Source organism: Scyliorhinus torazame, chromosome 3 (assembly GCF_047496885.1).
Source record: "Scyliorhinus torazame isolate Kashiwa2021f chromosome 3, sScyTor2.1, whole genome shotgun sequence".
Taxonomy (NCBI): Eukaryota; Metazoa; Chordata; class Chondrichthyes; order Carcharhiniformes; family Scyliorhinidae; genus Scyliorhinus; species Scyliorhinus torazame.
The window spans coordinates 204,858,043-204,876,175 of NC_092709.1; the positions used below are offsets into that span (position 1 = coordinate 204,858,043).

Below are 18,133 nucleotides of genomic sequence, written 5' to 3' on the forward strand. Positions count from 1 at the left end.
TGGGCGGCTCTACCACTTCTTAAGGGTTCCCTTCGGTATCACTAACGGGGTCTTGGTCTTCCAACGAGAGATGGACCGAATGGTTGACCGGTGCGGTTTACGGGCCACATTCGCGTACCTCGATAACATCATCCATCTGCGGCCACGACAAGCAAGACCACGAACCTCCACAAATTCCTCTAAACCGCAAAAATCCTTAACCTGACGTATAACAAGGATGAATGCGTGTTTAGCACCGACCGCCTAGCCATCCTCGGCTACGTAGTGCGTAATGGAGTGATAGGCCCTGACCCTGAATGCATGCGCCCCCTCATGGAGTTCCCCCTCCCGCACTGCTCCAAGGCCCTGAAGCGCTACCTAGGCATTTTTTCTTACTATGCCCAGTGGGTCCCCAACTATGCGGACAAGGCTCGTCCACTGATCCAATCCACAGCTATTCCCCTGTCGATAGAGGCCCGCCAGGCCTTCAGCCGCATCAAAGCAGACATTGCAAAGGCCACGATACACGCCATCGACGAGTCCCTCCCCTTCCAGGTCGAGAGCGACACGTCCGACTTAGCTCTGGCGGCCACCTTCAACCAAGAGGGCAGACCCGTTGCCTTCTTCTCACGCACCCTCCACGTCTCCGATATCCGCCATTCCTCAGTCGAAAAGGAGGCCCAGGCCATAGTAGAAGCTGTGCGACATTGGAGGCATTACCTGGCCGGCAGGAGATTCACTCTCCTCACTGACCAACGGTTGGTTGCTTTCATGTTCGATAATGCACAGCGGGGCAAGATAAAAAACGACAAGATCTTACGGTGGAGGATCGAACTCTCCACCTACAACTATGAGATCTTGTATCGTCCCAGGAAGCTAAACGAGCCTCCTGATGCCCTATCCCGCGGCACATGTGCCAACGCACAAGTGGACCGCCTCTGAGCCCTCCACGAGGACCTCTGCCTTCCGGGGGTCACTCGATTTTTCCACTTCATCAAGACCTGCAACCTGCCCTACTCCATCGAGGAGGTCAGGATAGCCACCAGGAATTGCCAAATCTGCGCGGAGTGCAAGCCGCACTTCTATAGACTAGACAAAGCGCACCTGATAAAGGCTTCCCGTCCCTTGGAATGCCTCAGTATGGACTGCAAAGGCCCCCTCCCCTCCACCAACCGCAACACGTACTTCCTGAACATGATTGACGAGTGCTCCCGGTTCCCATTCGCCATCCCCTGCCCAGACATGACCGTGACCACTGTCATAAAAGCCCTCCAAGGTATCTTTACAGGTTTCCCCTGTTGCTAACTTTTGGTTTGTTCAATTGGCTCTGTTTTATAACCTTTGCTCTCAAGTTGCCAGGTATCTTTATGATACCGCCACAAGGTTCAAGTCCAAGTAATGATCAATAACTCAATACACCGATTAGTAAGATTCAAATCAAAGCACATTTATTATACACAGTAATTGCTTATCATTCACAAATTCTACGTCTAAGCTACTTCTACAACTAACAGGCCTATACTTAACTTCGGACTGGCCCACCAGATCAGGGGAACAAATGGCCTTTCGTTCGGGTTCTGAGTCTGCGGGATTCGAAGTTGGTACGGAATGGTAGCTAGGAGCGCCTATCGTAGCGAGCGTTGACTTAAGACTTACGGTCTCTCGGCGGCAGCTGCACCGGTCACTGTCAAGGGTTGGTTCGCGTTGCTGAGTGACCCGGTCAAGAAGAATGATTTGAACTTGGGGCTTAACTCTTATAGTCCCCAGGGGCTTCCCACCTTTCGGGGCGGACCCTGTACCTGGTTCTAGGTGATTGGACTTTGTTCCATTCGCTTGGTTCGATTTCTCCAATACTGGAGCGGTTCCCTGATTGATGGGCGGTCTTGAGGTATTCGTTGACCTCTTTTGTGTTGGCTCCTGCTGGCGCCGGGGAGTCTGGCTTAGCTTTGTTTGTCCTAAATGTTGCGATTGTTCCCGGGGATTGCTTATTAGTATGTAGATGGCTGCTACTTTTTTATGGTCGCTGGTATCAATGCTGTCTGGGCTTTTGCAGAGTTAAATACACAGTAAACCTGCACCTGCTGGTTTCTGCCTGTGTTGGCTGAATTTCCCTTCAGCCTTTGCTGTTCTCCATTTTAAATCGGGAGTTGGCCAACTTAGGTGGCTACACTCCCTCCTTGTGATCCTAACGCGAAGCGTGAAGGATCACATAACTGCGTTGTTTTTCATTCCCTGACCCGGCAAGCACTCTTCTTATGGCCCCTACACTGACCATAACTATGCAAAAAAATTTTTAACTGACAATTCTAAGGGGCGCTATGTCAAAACAGGGACATGCATTACAAAACAAGAAAATCGGAACCTCTAACTATCCTTAATAAACTACACTCACTTAAACATTTCATAACTCTAGCTTCCTAAACCATACAAACAAAATCATAGCAGTATTATACACATTTTTCCTGGCTTGGCAGTCAAGCTCAGGATTGTACAATTGCTCATGAACATTTCTTTATTTACAACAGAAACGCAAACGACTGTTCTTTATAATAGATCGCGGGTGTTGGGGGTCTGGTCATATCCGAAAATAGGGGATCTTGTCCTATATACCGGGGTGCGAGCGTGGTAGGCTCTCCTTCTCCATTTTCTCAGACGGATAGTCTGCACGATGCAGCAGAGTATCGCCAATACCAATAAGGATTCTATCACGTAGGACCGGGAATACCAGGTTATAAACCTGTCACACCAAGATGGTGTGGTGTCGCTGGTGACTGGGCTCTGGGTATTGTGGGGAAGTGAATAATTAACAGCTGGGGGGGGTGGGGTTGAGGTCAGGGGATTCGCGTTCACGCGCAACCAAATGTCCATTATAACGATGAGCAAAGCGGAGGATGTCCTCATGGTTCTTCTTATTTCACTTCTCTTCTCTTCTCTGTTCCTGGAGCTTCTGAAGTTCTGTGGAATCAAGCATAGTGTCTGTTACTATCTTGGTTTAATATCTCGTATGATAGCCTGTCTGTCCTTTAGTGCCAATTACTCCCTTTATAATTGGTCACTATGTGTGACTCCCTCATTTCTTTTTCAAAAACTGAATTTCAGGACAAGACACACTTATAAATACTGAACCAGTGCGAGCTGTCTCGCAGGCTGTGCGATTTACCATCCAAATGTTTGAGGATGTAAATAGCAGAGGGTTGGCAACCTAAGGGTCACCTGAAAACAAAACAAAACTTTTTGAACCAAACTTTTCCGAAATGAGGTGCGTATGGGCCGCGACGGGTAAGAGTTGGATGGAGTCCCCGGGTAGGACGGCGACCAATGCCGTGTGTTCCCTACCCGAGCATAGCTGACCAGAGGGGGGTTCCCAGGCAGGGTGGGTCCCAATGCCGTTTCTCCACTGCCTGAGCAACCGACAAGAACGGGCAAGAAATGGAGTCATCGTGGGGGGTTGTCGTATTGGTTCTTCCTTCGAACCAGAAGGGCAGTTACGAACGGGGGTCTGTCGACAGACGAGTTCCTCTGAACTGGCGTCTGGGACATTAGCACGTCTCTGCGGGCAAGTTCTCTGATGTTTCGGCCGAAAGGGCTTGGGGCGTTTGGAAAAAAAAAATTCCAGTCTGACATACAACATTTCGGCGGGAGAATCAGCTGGTGAGTCAGTTTCAGCGGGAGCATTGCGGAAGTGGCTGCTGGGAGGTAAGTCAACCTTTAAAAGCACTTGTCTTTGCAGGGGCAGGCCAGTCGATTTCGGCGGGAGAACAGCTGGTGAGTCAGTTTCAGCAGGAGCATTGCGGAAGTGGCTGCTGGGAGGTAAGTCAACCTTTAAAAGCACTTGTCTTTGCAGGGGAAGGCCAGTCGATTTCGGCGGGGGTGGAGCTGGTGAGTCAGTTTCAGCGGGAGCATTGCGGAAGTGGTTGCTGGGAGGTAAGTCTGTCCTTTAAAAGCACTTGTCTTTGCAGGGGCAGGCCAGTCGATTTCGGCGGGAGAATCAGCTGGTGAGTCAGTTTCAGCGGGAGCATTGCGGAAGTGGCTGCTGGGAGGTAAGTCAACCTTTAAAAGCACTTGTCATTGCAGGGGCAGGCCAGTCGATTTCGGCGGGAGAACAGCTGGTGAGTCAGTTTCAGCGGGAGCATTGCGGAAGTGGTTGCTGGGAGGTAAGTCTGTCCTTTAAAAGCACTTGTCTTTGCAGGGGCAGGCCAGTCGATTTCGGCGGGAGAATCAGCTGGTGAGTCAGTTTCAGCGGGAGCATTGCGGAAGTGGCTGCTGGGAGGTAAGTCAACCTTTAAAAGCACTTGTCTTTGCAGGGGCAGGCCAGTCGATTTCGGCGGGAGTGGAGCTGGCTGGTTAGTCAATTTCAGCAGGAGCTGAGAATTTTTCTTTTTTTTTTAAATTAGTTTTTTAGGCGGGAACAGGAAGTCGACTCGCGGACGTATGGGAAGACCCTCACCAATAAATTCTGGTGGAGAGGAAACCCGAGACACTACACGTGTAGTGTCTCCCACCCGCCCTCCTCCTCTAACCTAATAATAAAACCCATTTGTCTGAGGTAAGTACCATATTTTATTATATTATTATTATTTTTTATAAACATTTAATTTAGTTGTTAGCCAGATCTTGGTAGAAAGTAAGAGGAATGGCAGGGAAGGGAGTGCAATGTTCCTCCTGCAGGATGTTTGAGGTGAGGGATGCAGTTAGTGTCCCTGCTGATTTTACCTGCAGGAAGTGCTGCCATCTCCAGCTCCTCCAAGACCGAGTTAGGGAACTGGAGCTGGAGTTGGAAGAACTTCGGATCATTCGGGAGGCAGAAGGGGCCATAGATAGCAGCTTCAGGGAATTAGTTACACCAAAGATTGGAGATAGGTGGGTAACTGTAAGAGGGACTGGGAAAAAGCAGTCAGTGCAGGGATCCCCTGCGGTCGTTCCCCTGAGAAACAAGTATACCGCTTTGGATACTTGTGGGGACGACGACTTACCAGGGGTAAGCCATGTGGTACGGGCCTCTGGCACGGAGTCTGTCCCTGTTGCTCAGAAGGGAAGGGGGGAGAGGAGCAGAGCATTAGTAATTGGGGACTCTATAGTCAGGGGCACAGATAGGAGATTTTGTGGGAGCGTGAGAGACTCATGTTTGGTATGTTGCCTCCCAGGTGCAAGGGTACGTGATGTCTCGGATCGTGTTTTCCGGTTCCTTAGGGGGGAGGGGGAGCAGCCCCAAGTCGTGGTCCACATTGGCACTAACGACATAGGTAGGAAAGGGGACAAGGATGTCAGGCAGGCTTTCAGGGAGCTAGGATGGAAGCTCAGAACTAGAACAAACAGAGTTGTTATCTCTGGGTTGTTGCCCGTGCCACGTGATAGTGAGATGAGGAATAGGGAGAGAGAACATTTAAACACGTGGCTACAGGGATGGTGCAGGCGGGAGGGATTCAGATTTCTGGATAACTGGGGCTCTTTCTGGGGAAGGTGGGACCTCTACAGACAGGATGGTCTACATCTGAACCTGAGGGGCACAAATATCCTGGGGGGGAGATTTGTTAGTGCTCTTTGGAGGGGTTTAAACTAATGCAGCAGGGGCATGGGAACCTGGATTGTAGTTTTAGGGTAAGGGAGAATGAGAGTATAGAGGTCAGGAGAACAGATTTGACGTCGCAGGAGGGGGCCAGTGTTCAGGTAGGTGGTTTGAAGTGTGTCTACTTCAATGCCAGGAGTATACGGAACAAGGTAGGGGAACTGGCAGCATGGGTTGGTACCTGGGACTTCGATGTTGTGGCCATTTCGGAGACATGGATAGAGCAGGGACAGGAATGGATGTTGCAGGTTCCGGGGTTTAGGTGTTTTAGTAAGCTCAGAGAAGGAGGCAAAAGAGGGGGAGGTGTGGCGCTGCTAGTCAAGAGCAGTATTACGGTGGCGGAGAGGATGCTAGATGGGGACTCTTCTTCCGAGGTAGTATGGGCTGAAGTTAGAAACAGGAAAGGAGAGGTCACCCTGTTGGGAGTTTTTTATAGGCCTCCTAATAGTTCTAGGGATGTAGAGGAAAGGATGGCGAAGATGATTCTGGATATGAGCGAAAGTAACAGGGTAGTTATTATGGGAGACTTTAACTTTCCAAATATTGACTGGAAAAGATATAGTTCAAGTACAATAGATGGGTCGTTTTTTGTACAGTGTGTGCAGGAGGGTTTCCTGAAACAATATGTTGACAGGCCAACAAGAGGCGAGGCCACGTTGGATTTGGTTTTGGGTAATGAACCAGGCCAGGTGTTGGATTTGGAGGTAGGAGAGCACTTTGGGGACAGTGACCACAATTCGGTGACGTTTACGTTAATGATGGAAAGGGATAAGTATACACCGCAGGGCAAGAGTTATAGCTGGGGGAAGGGCAATTATGATGCCATTAGACGTGACTTGGGGGGGATAAGGTGGAGAAGTAGGCTGCAAGTGTTGGGCACACTGGATAAGTGGGGCTTGTTCAAGGATCAGCTACTGCGTGTTCTTGATAAGTATGTACCGGTCAGACAGGGAGGAAGGCGTCGAGCGAGGGAACCGTGGTTTACCAAGGAAGTGGAATCTCTTGTTAAGAGGAAGAAGGAGGCCTATGTGAAGATGAAGTGTGAAGGTTCGGTTGGGGCGATGGATAGTTACAAGGTAGCGAGGAAGGATCTAAAGAGAGAGCTAAGACGAGCAAGGAGGGGACATGAGAAGTATTTGGCAGGAAGGATCAAGGAAAACCCAAAAGCTTTCTATAGGTATGTCAGGAATAAGCGAATGACTAGGGAAAGAGTAGGACCAGTCAAGGACAGGGATGGGAAATTGTGTGTGGAGTCTGAAGAGATAGGCGAGATACTAAATGAATATTTTTCGTCAGTATTCACTCAGGAAAAAGATAATGTTGTGGAGGAGAATGCTGAGCCCCAGGCTAATAGAATAGATGGCATTGAGGTACGTAGGGAAGAGGTGTTGGCAATTCTGGACAGGCTGAAAATAGATAAGTCCCCGGGACCTGATGGGATTTATCCTAGGATTCTCTGGGAGGCCAGGGAAGAGATTGCTGGACCTTTGGCTTTGATTTTTATGTCATCATTGGCTACAGGAATAGTGCCAGAGGACTGGAGGACAGCAAATGTGGTCCCTTTGTTCAAAAAGGGGAGCAGAGACAACCCCGGCAACTATAGACCGGTGAGCCTCACGTCTGTAGTGGGTAAAGTCTTGGAGGGGATTATAAGAGACAAGATTTATAATCATCAAGATAGGAATAATATGAGCAGGGATAGCCAGCATGGCTTTGTGAAGGGTAGGTCATGCCTCACAAACCTTATTGAGTTCTTTGAGAAGGTGACTGAACAGGTAGACGAGGGTAGAGCAGTTGATGTGGTGAATATGGATTTCAGCAAAGCGTTTGATAAGGTTCCTCACGGTAGGCTATTGCAAAAAATACGGAGGCTGGGGATTGAGGGTGATTTAGAGATGTGGATCAGAAATTGGCTAGCTGAAAGAAGACAGAGGGTGGTGGTTGATGGGAAATGTTCAGAATGGAGTACAGTCACAAGTGGAGTACCACAAGGATCTGTTCTGGGGCCGTTGCTGTTTGTCATTTTTATCAATGACCTAGAGGAAGGCGCAGAAGGGTGGGTGAGTAAATTTGCAGACGATACTAAAGTCGGTGGTGTTGTCGATAGAGTGGAAGGATGTAGCAGGTTACAGAGGGATATAGATAAGCTGCAGAGCTGGGCTGAGAGGTGGCAAATGGAGTTTAATGTAGAGAAGTGTGAGGTGATTCACTTTGGAAGGAATAACAGGAATGCGGAATATTTGGCTAATGGTAAAGTTCTTGAAAGTGTGGATGAGCAGAGGGATCTAGGTGTCCATGTACATAGATCCCTGAAAGTTGCCACCCAGGTTGATAGGGTTGTGAAGAAGGCCTATGGAGTGTTGGCCTTTATTGGTAGAGGGATTGAGTTCCGGAGTCGGGAGGTCATGTTGCAGCTGTACAGAACTCTGGTACGGCCGCATTTGGAGTATTGCGTACAGTTCTGGTCACCGCATTATAGGAAGGACGTGGAGGCTTTGGAGCGGGTGCAGAGGAGATTTACCAGGATGTTGCCTGGTATGGAGGGAAAATCTTATGAGGAAAGGCTGATGGACTTGAGGTTGTTTTCGTTGGAGAGAAGAAGGTTAAGAGGAGACTTAATAGAGGCATACAAAATGATCAGGGGGTTGGATAGGGTGGACAGTGAGAGCCTTCTCCCGCGGATGGATATGGCTGGCACGAGGGGACTTAACTTTAAACTGAGGGGTAATAGATATAGGACAGAGGTCAGAGGTAGGTTCTTTACGCAAAGAGTAGTGAGGCTGTGGAATGCCCTACCTGCTACAGTAGTGAACTCGCCAACATTGAGGGCATTTAAAAGTTTATTGGATAAACATATGGATGATAATGGCATAGTGTAAGTTAGATGGCTTTTGTTTCGGTGCAACATCGTGGGCCGAAGGGCCTGTACTGCGCTGTATTGTTCTATGTTCTATGTTCTATTTAACAGTACAAGTACAAACAACACCAAACATACTGCAGGTTCCATCAGAAAGGACACCGTTTTCTCCCAATCGGTTCCTTTCAAAACATCATCTGGACACCTCAGTTATCGGTTGCGAACAGGGTCGCAAAGCGGTTCTCGTTTTGGGAGTCAGACTCAAGGTCGTCATCTTCTCCCGGATGCCAAACTCTTGAATGTATCAGGGCTGATAGGGCTGCCTGGTATGATTTTGGATCGCTCTCGTCATTCTGGACGAGTCTGTACGAATTATCTCTGTGCCAATAGGTGGTGTCTAGTTGTGTGGGGACGGAATCGGGGTCGTCATTGTAGGTAGGTGGTCGGTGGTGGGGCTTGTTTAGGAAAGTGATCGTGAAGGGATCACTCGAATCGTGGTCAGATTCGCTGGGTGTGGGTCGTGTTGCATGGGGAGAGTAGGGAGGCGTGCTGTGGCTATCGTCCAAGTCACAGTCGCTGTCGCTGCAGTCTGTGGGCGTTCCGGGGCAGAGTCTATAGTTCGGGGGTGGAGTCGGGGTTGAGTCCGTGGCTGGGCTGGACGTGTTGGGGGAGGGTAGGGTTACGTTGGCTGTGGGCGGGGCGTGGTGTGCTGCGTCGAGCATGACGTGGTGTGCGTGGTTAAACTGTGTTCCATATGCCTTTAGCTGGTTGATATGGAACCACGCAGTCTTTTCGTTGGGGTACTTTATCTTGTAGATGGATGGGCTTACTTTGTCCGCAATGGAGTACGGACCCAAGTACTTTGGTGACAGGAATGTGCTGGGGTTGTATACAGAGAGCATGACTTGCTGTCCTACACTGAACTCTGTCGCATGCACTGTCTTTATCGAAACAGGCCTTGCTCTGTTTCTTTCTTGTGCCCAATTTCACTGCGGCTGCTAGCTGAGCCGTTTAACATTCTCCACTAATTGTTTGACTGCGTTCTTGTGTGTGAGGGCCGTCACTTCGGGGCTGGTCAAGTCTAAGCCTAATAAAAATTCTGTGCCTTTCATGTGGCGTCCAGTCATGAGGGTGTGTGGGGTGTAACCTGTGGATGTGGAAACTGTGTTGCGCAAAAACATCAGCGCAAAAGGGAGGACTGAGTCCCAAGTGGTGTTGTTTTGCTGGACCATTTTTCTGAGGGTGGATTTTAGGGTCCGATTCATGCGCTCCACGATACCACTCGACTGGGGGTGGTATGCAATGTGGAATTTTGGGGTAATGCCAAATATCGCGAGGACGTTCTTCATGACACGTCCCGTAAAATGGGAACCTTGGTCGGATTCAATGCTGCGGGGGAGTCCCCATCTTGTAAAGATGTGGTGGGTTAGGATCTTGGCTGTGGCCTTTGCCGTGTTAGTTCTGGATGGGAATGCTTCCACCCATTTTGTAAACGTGTCTATCATCACGAGTACATATTTATAACCATTCCTGCAAGGGGGCAATGGTCCAATATAATCAATCTGGAGGTTAGTCCAGGGGCCATTAACGGGTCGGGTGTGACTGAGTTGAGCCTTTTTGGCATATCTGTCCGGATTATTCTGGGCAGAGATAAGACAACTCTCAACGTAGTGAGTAACATCTTCTTTTAAACTCGGCCACCAGCAGAGCTGCCTGAGGTGGGCTGTAGTGGGATCGATTCCCTGATGTCCATGACTGTCATGGAACAAACAAATCAGTTGATTCCTGTCCTGTTCAGGAACCACATAAAGGGTGTCTTTTAACACCACACTGTCATGTGTGGTTAGAGCATTTTTAAACCTCTCGTAGGGTGCTGGATAGTTTCCTTTTAAAATCTCCCTGAGATTGCTGTCCTGCTTCTGGGCCTGCACTAAATCCTCAATATTAGTCTGCGAGACCTGAACTGCATTCACTGGTGCGCTTTTGGGGGGTGTCCAAAAATGTCCATGCCTGGAACCTGCTTTAGGCAGTGCGTCGGCTTTTACATTTCCAGGGAGGGAGGAACGATGGTGACTACGAACGTTGACTATTCCAAAAGTCCTGTTCTGTGCTCTCTCTAAAATGTGACGGAGTAATGGGGCTGAGGGAAGGGGTTTTCCGTCTGCGGAAACAAATCCTCTTGCTTTCCACAGGGGTAGGAATTCCGTAAGACTGTTGCAGAAATAGAGGCTGTCCGAGTACATGTCTGCTGGACTGGGGAAGGAATCTGGGTGTTCCACTATGTATGCGATGGCCGCAGGTTCTGCTGACTGTGCGCCTAAGTGTCCTGGAAGTTTTATTGCTATTCTAGGGCGCATCCTCGACCTAAATGCTGCATCCTGTTATGCGCTTCCCTTCTAATATTGTGGAAGACGCATCCACATATATTCTAACGGGTTCTCATGTGTCTGTGTGTTTGGGGCTCTGGGTTGAACTACCTATCTTTCTGGAGGGTGTTTTCGCAATAAAGGGGCCTGTGTTGTGGTGTGGAGAGATAATTTCACATTCATGGGGGGCTCCGGGGTACTGTAGGTTGTCGGCTAAAAAGGTGTGGGTCTTTGTCCTTTTAACAGTGATGTCCCGTCCCTGCAAAAGAAGGGTCCATCTAGCTGCTCTAATCAGGCTGTCTGTACCGTCCTTGAGTCGTCCGTCCAGTAAAAGTTGGGTGGGGGTGTGTTCCGTGAGGATTGTGATGGGGTTCAGTCTGGTTATGTAAGAAAAATACTGTACTGCCCAGAATACTGCGAGCAGGTGCCTCTCACAGGCTGAAAATCTCTGCTCCACAGCATCTAAAACTCTGGAGGCGTAAGCCACGGGCCCTAACTGTTCGTGCCGTTCCTGGAGGAGTACGGCCGAGAGGGTGTGGTCTGTGCTTGCTACCTCTATAGCGTAAGGGGAAAGCGGGCCTGGAACTTGTAGTGCGGGGGCTGCTATGAGTGCCTGTTTTAAAGATGCTGCGGAAGCCATTCCCAGGGGGCTCCTTTCTTTAGGAGGTCTGAGAGGGGTGCTGCCTTGCTGGCGAAACCGTCAATGTGGTTTCGGCAGTAGCCAACCAGTCCTAAAAACGACCGGAGGGCTGAAACGTTCTTGGGGAGGGGCAATTTAGCAATCGAGTCAATTCTTTTATGTTCAATCTCGCGTTTACCGTGCGTGATAATTGTTCCCAAATATATCACCTTATCTTCCAAAATCTGGGCCTTTTTGGGGGTTAACTTTACAACCAATTGAATGTAAGAGTTCCAGGAGTTCGGACAAAAGCTCAATGTGCTCTTCCTTGGTGTCTGTCTGCAGTAGTAGGTCGTCTACGTACTGGACCAGACATCCGGGGCCAGAGAATTTGGCTAAACCATTTGCCAGCTGTCGGTGGAAAATGGAGGGGGAGTTGTAGAATCCTTGTGGAAGGCATGTCCCCGTTAAAGGTGAAGGCAAATTTGTACTGGCACGCCTTTGCCAATGGAATGGACCAGAATCAATTACTGACATCCAAAACCGTGAAGTATCGGGAATTGAGTCCCTGCTTGAGCATGGTCTCGGGACTTGTTGCTCCTGTGGGGGCTGCTGTGGGGATGATTTTGTTGAGTTCCCGGTAATCGATGGTCAGTCGCCATGGTCCATCGGGCTTTCTCACTGGCCAAATTGGGGCATTATTAGTGGAGGCTACTGATCTAAGTACGTCCTGCTCTAATAAGCTGTCGATTACTTTAGTGATTTCTCCCTCTGCCTCTTGGGGAAATCCATACTGCTTTTGGGGTCTAGGGTCAGGTCCTGTGATTTGTATGGAACCAGTCATCCGTCCACAGTCATGTTTGTGGGTCGCGAATGCTGTCCTGTTCTTTTGGAAAACTGCCCTAACCTGCTTGCCCGTGCTAAGCATGGTCGGGTTAAAGCAAAATTTGCCTACTGCGCTAATTTTGTTCACGTATTCACCTATGTTGAGCGTTGCGGGGGCTCTTGCGGATTTTGCCATTCTCCAGACACACTGGTTGACTGGATCAAATGATAGGTTGTGGGAATTCATAAAATCGATTCCCAGAATGTGTTCTGCTGTGTGGGGCAGATCGACTAAGACTACGGGGTGCTTGATGGTGATGTTACCGATTTGAATGGGTACAGGGGCTGTGATGTGTCCCTGCTGTGAGTGGCCTGTAAAGCCGCTGAGGGTGATAGTGGCTGTAGTGGGCCACATGTCCTTTTGGAACATGGTGGAGGAATTTATTGTGGTGCGGGACCCTCCTGTGTCCCATAGAAACTCGATGGGCTGTCCCCGAATTCATCCGGACCTATCCCAAAGGGTGTCGCAGACCCAACTGGGGGAGCCCGTACACCGTCAGTCCGTTCCGTTCAGGTCCGTCTGATCTGAACGGGTGCTCACACTATGTATGGGCTCTGTGTTATTCTTACTTAGAGTGCCCGTCTGCTGGGCTCTCTGTGGCTTTCGTGGGGCATTGCATTCCCTTGCGAAGTGTCCTAAATGGCCACAGTTGTAACACTCCTGTGACTTTTGTGGGGGACTGTTCTTTCCTTCATTTACCCATGCGGGGTTCTGGTGTGTTTTCACTGCTTGTATGTCTGCTCCTGCCTGCTTTTCTTCAGGATTTTAAACTGCGGGTTTGTTTTGTACAGACTGCTCCCAGGTGCGGGACAATCTTTTTACGACCCAATTCTCGTTATGAGCCTCCTCTGAGGGATCATAATTCGCACAAGCTTTTTGTCCTGTTTCTGTGACATGGGAGATAAGGCTGCGGGTCCATTTGGCCATGTTGTCTGGGGACAAATGGCGGGGTCTAAGTCTCCAAAAACTGCTGCAAAATGGATCCACAGGCATCCAGCAAACGCTGTGGGGTGCTCGGTTCTCTTTTGCCTGCATTTGTTGAGGCCATCTACGGGGCCACCCCGGTTATACCCGATCGCGTCTAGGACCGCGGTATGCATTTCTGCAAGGGTGCCTCCTCCTACATTCTGTGGGTCGGGAATGGCTGCTACGACCGAAGGGTCTAAACTCAAAACTGTGAGCTTTACATGCTCTCACTCATCCAGGCCGTACATGGTCGCCTGATGCTTTACTCTGGCAAAGAAATGGTGGGGGTCTGAGGTGGGGAGGAACGGTGTGATTTTCTCGCACACATCCCGTAATTGGGTCACTGTTAAGGGGGTGGTATACAAAAATTCTGTGTCGTCCGATGTGGCTGTGCGGTGGGTGGTTACGGGGTTCATTGGAGCCTGAACTATCTGCTCTGTGGGGGGTTGGGGCGCTTTCCTCTTCTGTGGCTTTCCCTGCGCACATGTTCCCTGAACATATCTCTGCGCTGTCCCGTTTAACTCTTCCCAATCAGGGCTGTCTTCCTCGTCTAATTTTGCTCCAAAGGTTTCCTGGAATCCTTTTTGAACTGAAAGCAGCGATTGCAGCGTCCGGCACTTTGTGTGGTCTAGTGAGCTTTGTCTTTGCTCTGTGGTGGCAACATGGAGTGCTCTTAACGCTGCCTTCAGGTCACTACACTGCCATTGCAATGCTTCTACCTGCTTCTCGGTTTCTTCACGTACCAGGACTGCATGTTGCGTGTCCTGATAGGCCTTTTCATACTGGGACTGGAAGCTGCTTAAGTGCGCCAGACAAGACTGGTGAGCCCACTTGGCATCATCCACCTCTCCATCTTTTGCTGCCAACTTCCTCCTCAACTCTACGTTCTCTCTTTCTCCTCACTAACATCAACCTTACTCATTCGATGTATGCCTTCTACCTCTTTCCGGAGCGTCCTAACGACCTCCTCTGTGCCTCGCAATTGTGCCAAGCAGGACACGATTGCCATCGGCTTGCGAGCTTTCCCTAAGCTCTTCTTGTGAATCTCACTCAGGTTCTCCCACCAAGTATGTCCTATATTCCCGGGACCTGTTTCCTCGTTGTTACAGAATTCGCTCCAAAGGGGCAATCCTTTCCCTTTGAGGTACTTCCTAATTTCTTCCTCCCATATGGGACATTGTCCTACTCTACTGCTGCCGGTCACTGCGACTGCAAATTCCTCTGGGTACATGAGGCGCTGCATTGCCTGCATTGCCATCTTTCTTATCTGGATGCTTCTTTTAAATTTGGATCAAAGGGGACTAAGGCGGTGCTGTAAATACGGGTACGGCTTTCGCGAATTTCCGAAGTACAAGCTCCCGACAGTTTTGTCGCAACAAAAAGTCTATCCGTATTACCTTATCGCCCTGTTAGTTACGCATGCATACACACACTTCCGAATTATGAGGATTGCTCAGAACTGCTTGAACACTTGTGGTTTTCTGTTCCTAATTGGATCTCTAATTCAAATTTTTGGGCTCTCCCGGAGTGGTTAAGCCACTTCTAGATCAGGTCCCGGCGGAGTCGCCAGTAATATGTTGTTAACTTTTGGATGGTTCAATTGGCTCTGTTTTATAACCTTTGCTCTTGAGTCGCCAGGTATCTTTATGATACTGCCACGAGGTTCAAGTCCAAGTAATGATCAATAACTCAATACACCGATTAGTAAGATTCAAATCAAAGCACATTTATTATACACAGTAATCGCTACCCATGCACAAATTCTACGTCTAAGCTACTTCTACAACTAACAGGCCTATACTTAACTTCGGACTGGCCCACCAGGTCAGGGGAACAAATGGCCTTTCGTTCGGGTTCTGAGTCTGCGGGATTCGAAGTTGGTACGGATTGGTAGCTAGGAGCGCCTATCTCGTAGCGAGCGTTGACTTAACACTTACGGTCTCTCGGCGGCAGCTGCACCGGTCACTGTCAAGGGTTGGTTCGCGTTGCTGAGTGACCCGGCCAAGAAGAATGATTTGAACTTGGGGCTTAGCTTTTATAGTCCCCAGGGGCTTCCTGCCTTTTGGGTCGGACCCTGTACCTGGTTCTAGGTGATTGGATTTGTTCCAATCGCTTGGTTCGATTTCTCCAATACTGGAGCGGTTCCCTGATCGATGGGCGGTCTTGAGGTGTTCGTTGACCTCTTTTGTGTTGGCTCCTGCTGGCGCCGGGGAGTCTGGCTTAGCTCTGTTTGTCCTAAATGTTGCGATTGTTCCCGGGGATTGCTCATCAGTATGTAGATGGCTGCTACATTGTTATGCTGATGGTCGCTGGTATTGATGCTGTCTGGGCTTTTGCAGAGTTAAATACATAGTAAACCTGCACCTGCTGGTTTCTGCCTGTGTTGGCTGAATTTCCCTTCAGCCTTTGCTGTTCTCCATTTTAAATCGGGAGTTGGCCAACTTAGGTGGCTACACCCCGCCTACATACACAGTGATAGGGGGTCCTCCTTTATGAGCGACAAACTGCGTGAATTCCTGCTCAGCAAAGGCATTGCCTCGAGCAGGACGACCAGTTACAACTCCCGGGGAAACGGACAGGTAGAGAGGGAGAACGGAACGGTCTGGAAGACTGTCCTACTGGCCCTGCGGTCCAGGAATCTCCCAGTCTCCCGCTGGCAGGAAGTCCTCCCGGATGCCGTCCACTCCATCCAATAGTCACTGCTGTGTACCACGACCAACCAAACACTTCACGAACGTCTCCTTGTCTTCCCCAGGAAGTCCTCCTCTGGGATCTCGCTCCCGACCTGGCTGGCAGCTCCCGGACCCGTGGTGCTCGGAAAACACGTGTGGGCGCACAAATCGGACCTATTGGTCGAGAGGGTCCATCTCCTCCACGCTAACCCTCAGTAAGCCTATGTGACGTTCCCCGACGGTCGACAGGATACCGTCTCCCTACGGGACCTGTCGCCTGCTGGATCCCCACACACCCCCCCGCCACCAGCCCCACCCTCCCTCCCACCGGCGAACCCCACAGCCGCCCCCTTCCTAGGTGGATCGGTTCTTCTACCGGCCCCATCTAGGACCTTCCCACCGGCGCACCCCACAGCTGCCCCCTTCCCAGGTCATTCGGCCCTTCCACCAGCCACGTCTAGGGGTGATGAATCCGCCACAGAAGCCGAAACCACGCTCCCGGAGTCACAGACGCCCGAACCTCCACCGACATCACCATCAAAGATATGACGATCGCAGAGGACGACCAGGGCCCCCGATCGACTAATTGCTTCCTTTTGAAATGTACATTACTGTTGTAAATAGTTAAAAGCTGTAATGAAGCAAAACGCTGTACGGAGGCATTACGGTACCTTCATAACTATAACTTCTACCACTTTTACCACGTTGTAATACAAAGCCACTACCCCCGCCGGACTCTTTTTTAACAGGGGGTGAATATGGTAGTCTGTGTTAGGAGGATTACGGTACCTAGTAATGCCGGAATACCATGGGTGGAGAATGTACTTGTTCCCATTGGATAAGCTTGCACGTTAGCTCCGCCTTGCAAGGCGGGGTATAAGAGTCCGTGCTGCCCCAGCAGCCTTCTTCTGTACCTGCGCTGCTGGGGGAAACATCTAGCGTATTAAAGCCGTCAATTGTCTCCAATCTCGTTTCTGAGGTTATTGATTGTGCATCAGGCATGAAGTTCTTTGCATGTCTTAATCTGTGCTAGTATGAACAGTATTAATAAGCCAGCTGTAGATATTGCTTACCCCCAGGGAATCGATCTAAATCTGTGTAGCATCGTGGCAATACGTGAACAAATCTTTCCTCCTTAGAGACTAAATAATGGAACAATATTTTACATTCATCCTTCTGTCAAAGTGTCCTGCGAATCCACTGCTAAAATATTTGTAAATATTAATGGTTAAACTTCACAAAAGTCATTGTAAAATCCATTAGGCATTTTTTACAAGTAAATACCCCTCTTGATTTATGAGTCTCGGTTTCAAACCCTCCTGGTTGTTTGGCGGGGGCAATGTGTGCAGACCTGGAGAGATAAGATGACAGGAGCTCACATGACAGCTCTGTACCTTGCCATTTGTACTTGCTCCTCTTCACTCCCAGAGGAGAGTTTGATATAAATAAGTGACACATCCCAATGACATCAATGGTGCACAAATGCCATTTCAGCCATGAGCCCGACTATGACCCTATATTCATTTGATAAATGCCTGCGGCAAGAGTCTTGCAGGCCAATTAAGTTCTTCTGATCATAATTTTTAAAGTTTCTTGTGATTCAAGAGGAGCAGGATAATCTTGTGCCTCTCCGGCTCCAGCCATCCAAATCCCCCACTCCATCTCCCACGATCGTGCACTTGCCAAACTGCTCCCAATTGCTACTGGCTGAGGACCTTTTGTGGCCTGGTGGCAGCCTGACCCTTCACCAATTTATGACGTGTCTGCGAACGGTAAGGTAATTTCCTTCAACTTTTGGCAGGAGTCAATGTCGGGGCCTGGGATCTAGGAGTTAAAATCTAGCTGGAGAGTTCAGCACCACATTCTGCTCCACAGCCTTGATTTGGTTTGTGATTTAAAAGCAATCCTATCTTCTCACAGCTATCAGAATAGAATGTTAGCTAGTCTTGAGTTTCTGTACCATTGTTGCCAATTGCAGGTTTCAAAAAGTGCCACCAGAAAGCTTTGGGACACTGTAAATGGCTAAAATAGGTTAGGGCTTGTTGTGCATCAGACGTTTGCAATGGGTTGTACATTTTGTTTAGATAAACCAGCAGAAAAGGAAACTATGATCCTCAACTGTGTATTATAATGTTAAAAAAAACATTTTGTGGTGTGACTGCCATAGCAAAATGTGAATGACGTATGTGCTTAAATATCATGTGGAAAGCAAAACCGTTTAT

At 49.3% G+C, this 18,133-nt stretch overlaps 1 protein-coding gene across 2 annotated transcripts in view; it reads left to right on the forward strand.

Annotated features, from left to right (window-relative positions):
- kita (KIT proto-oncogene, receptor tyrosine kinase a) overlaps positions 1–18,133 on the forward strand; it is a 186,888-nt gene that overhangs the window by 78,292 nt on the left and 90,463 nt on the right. The window lies entirely within an intron of this gene.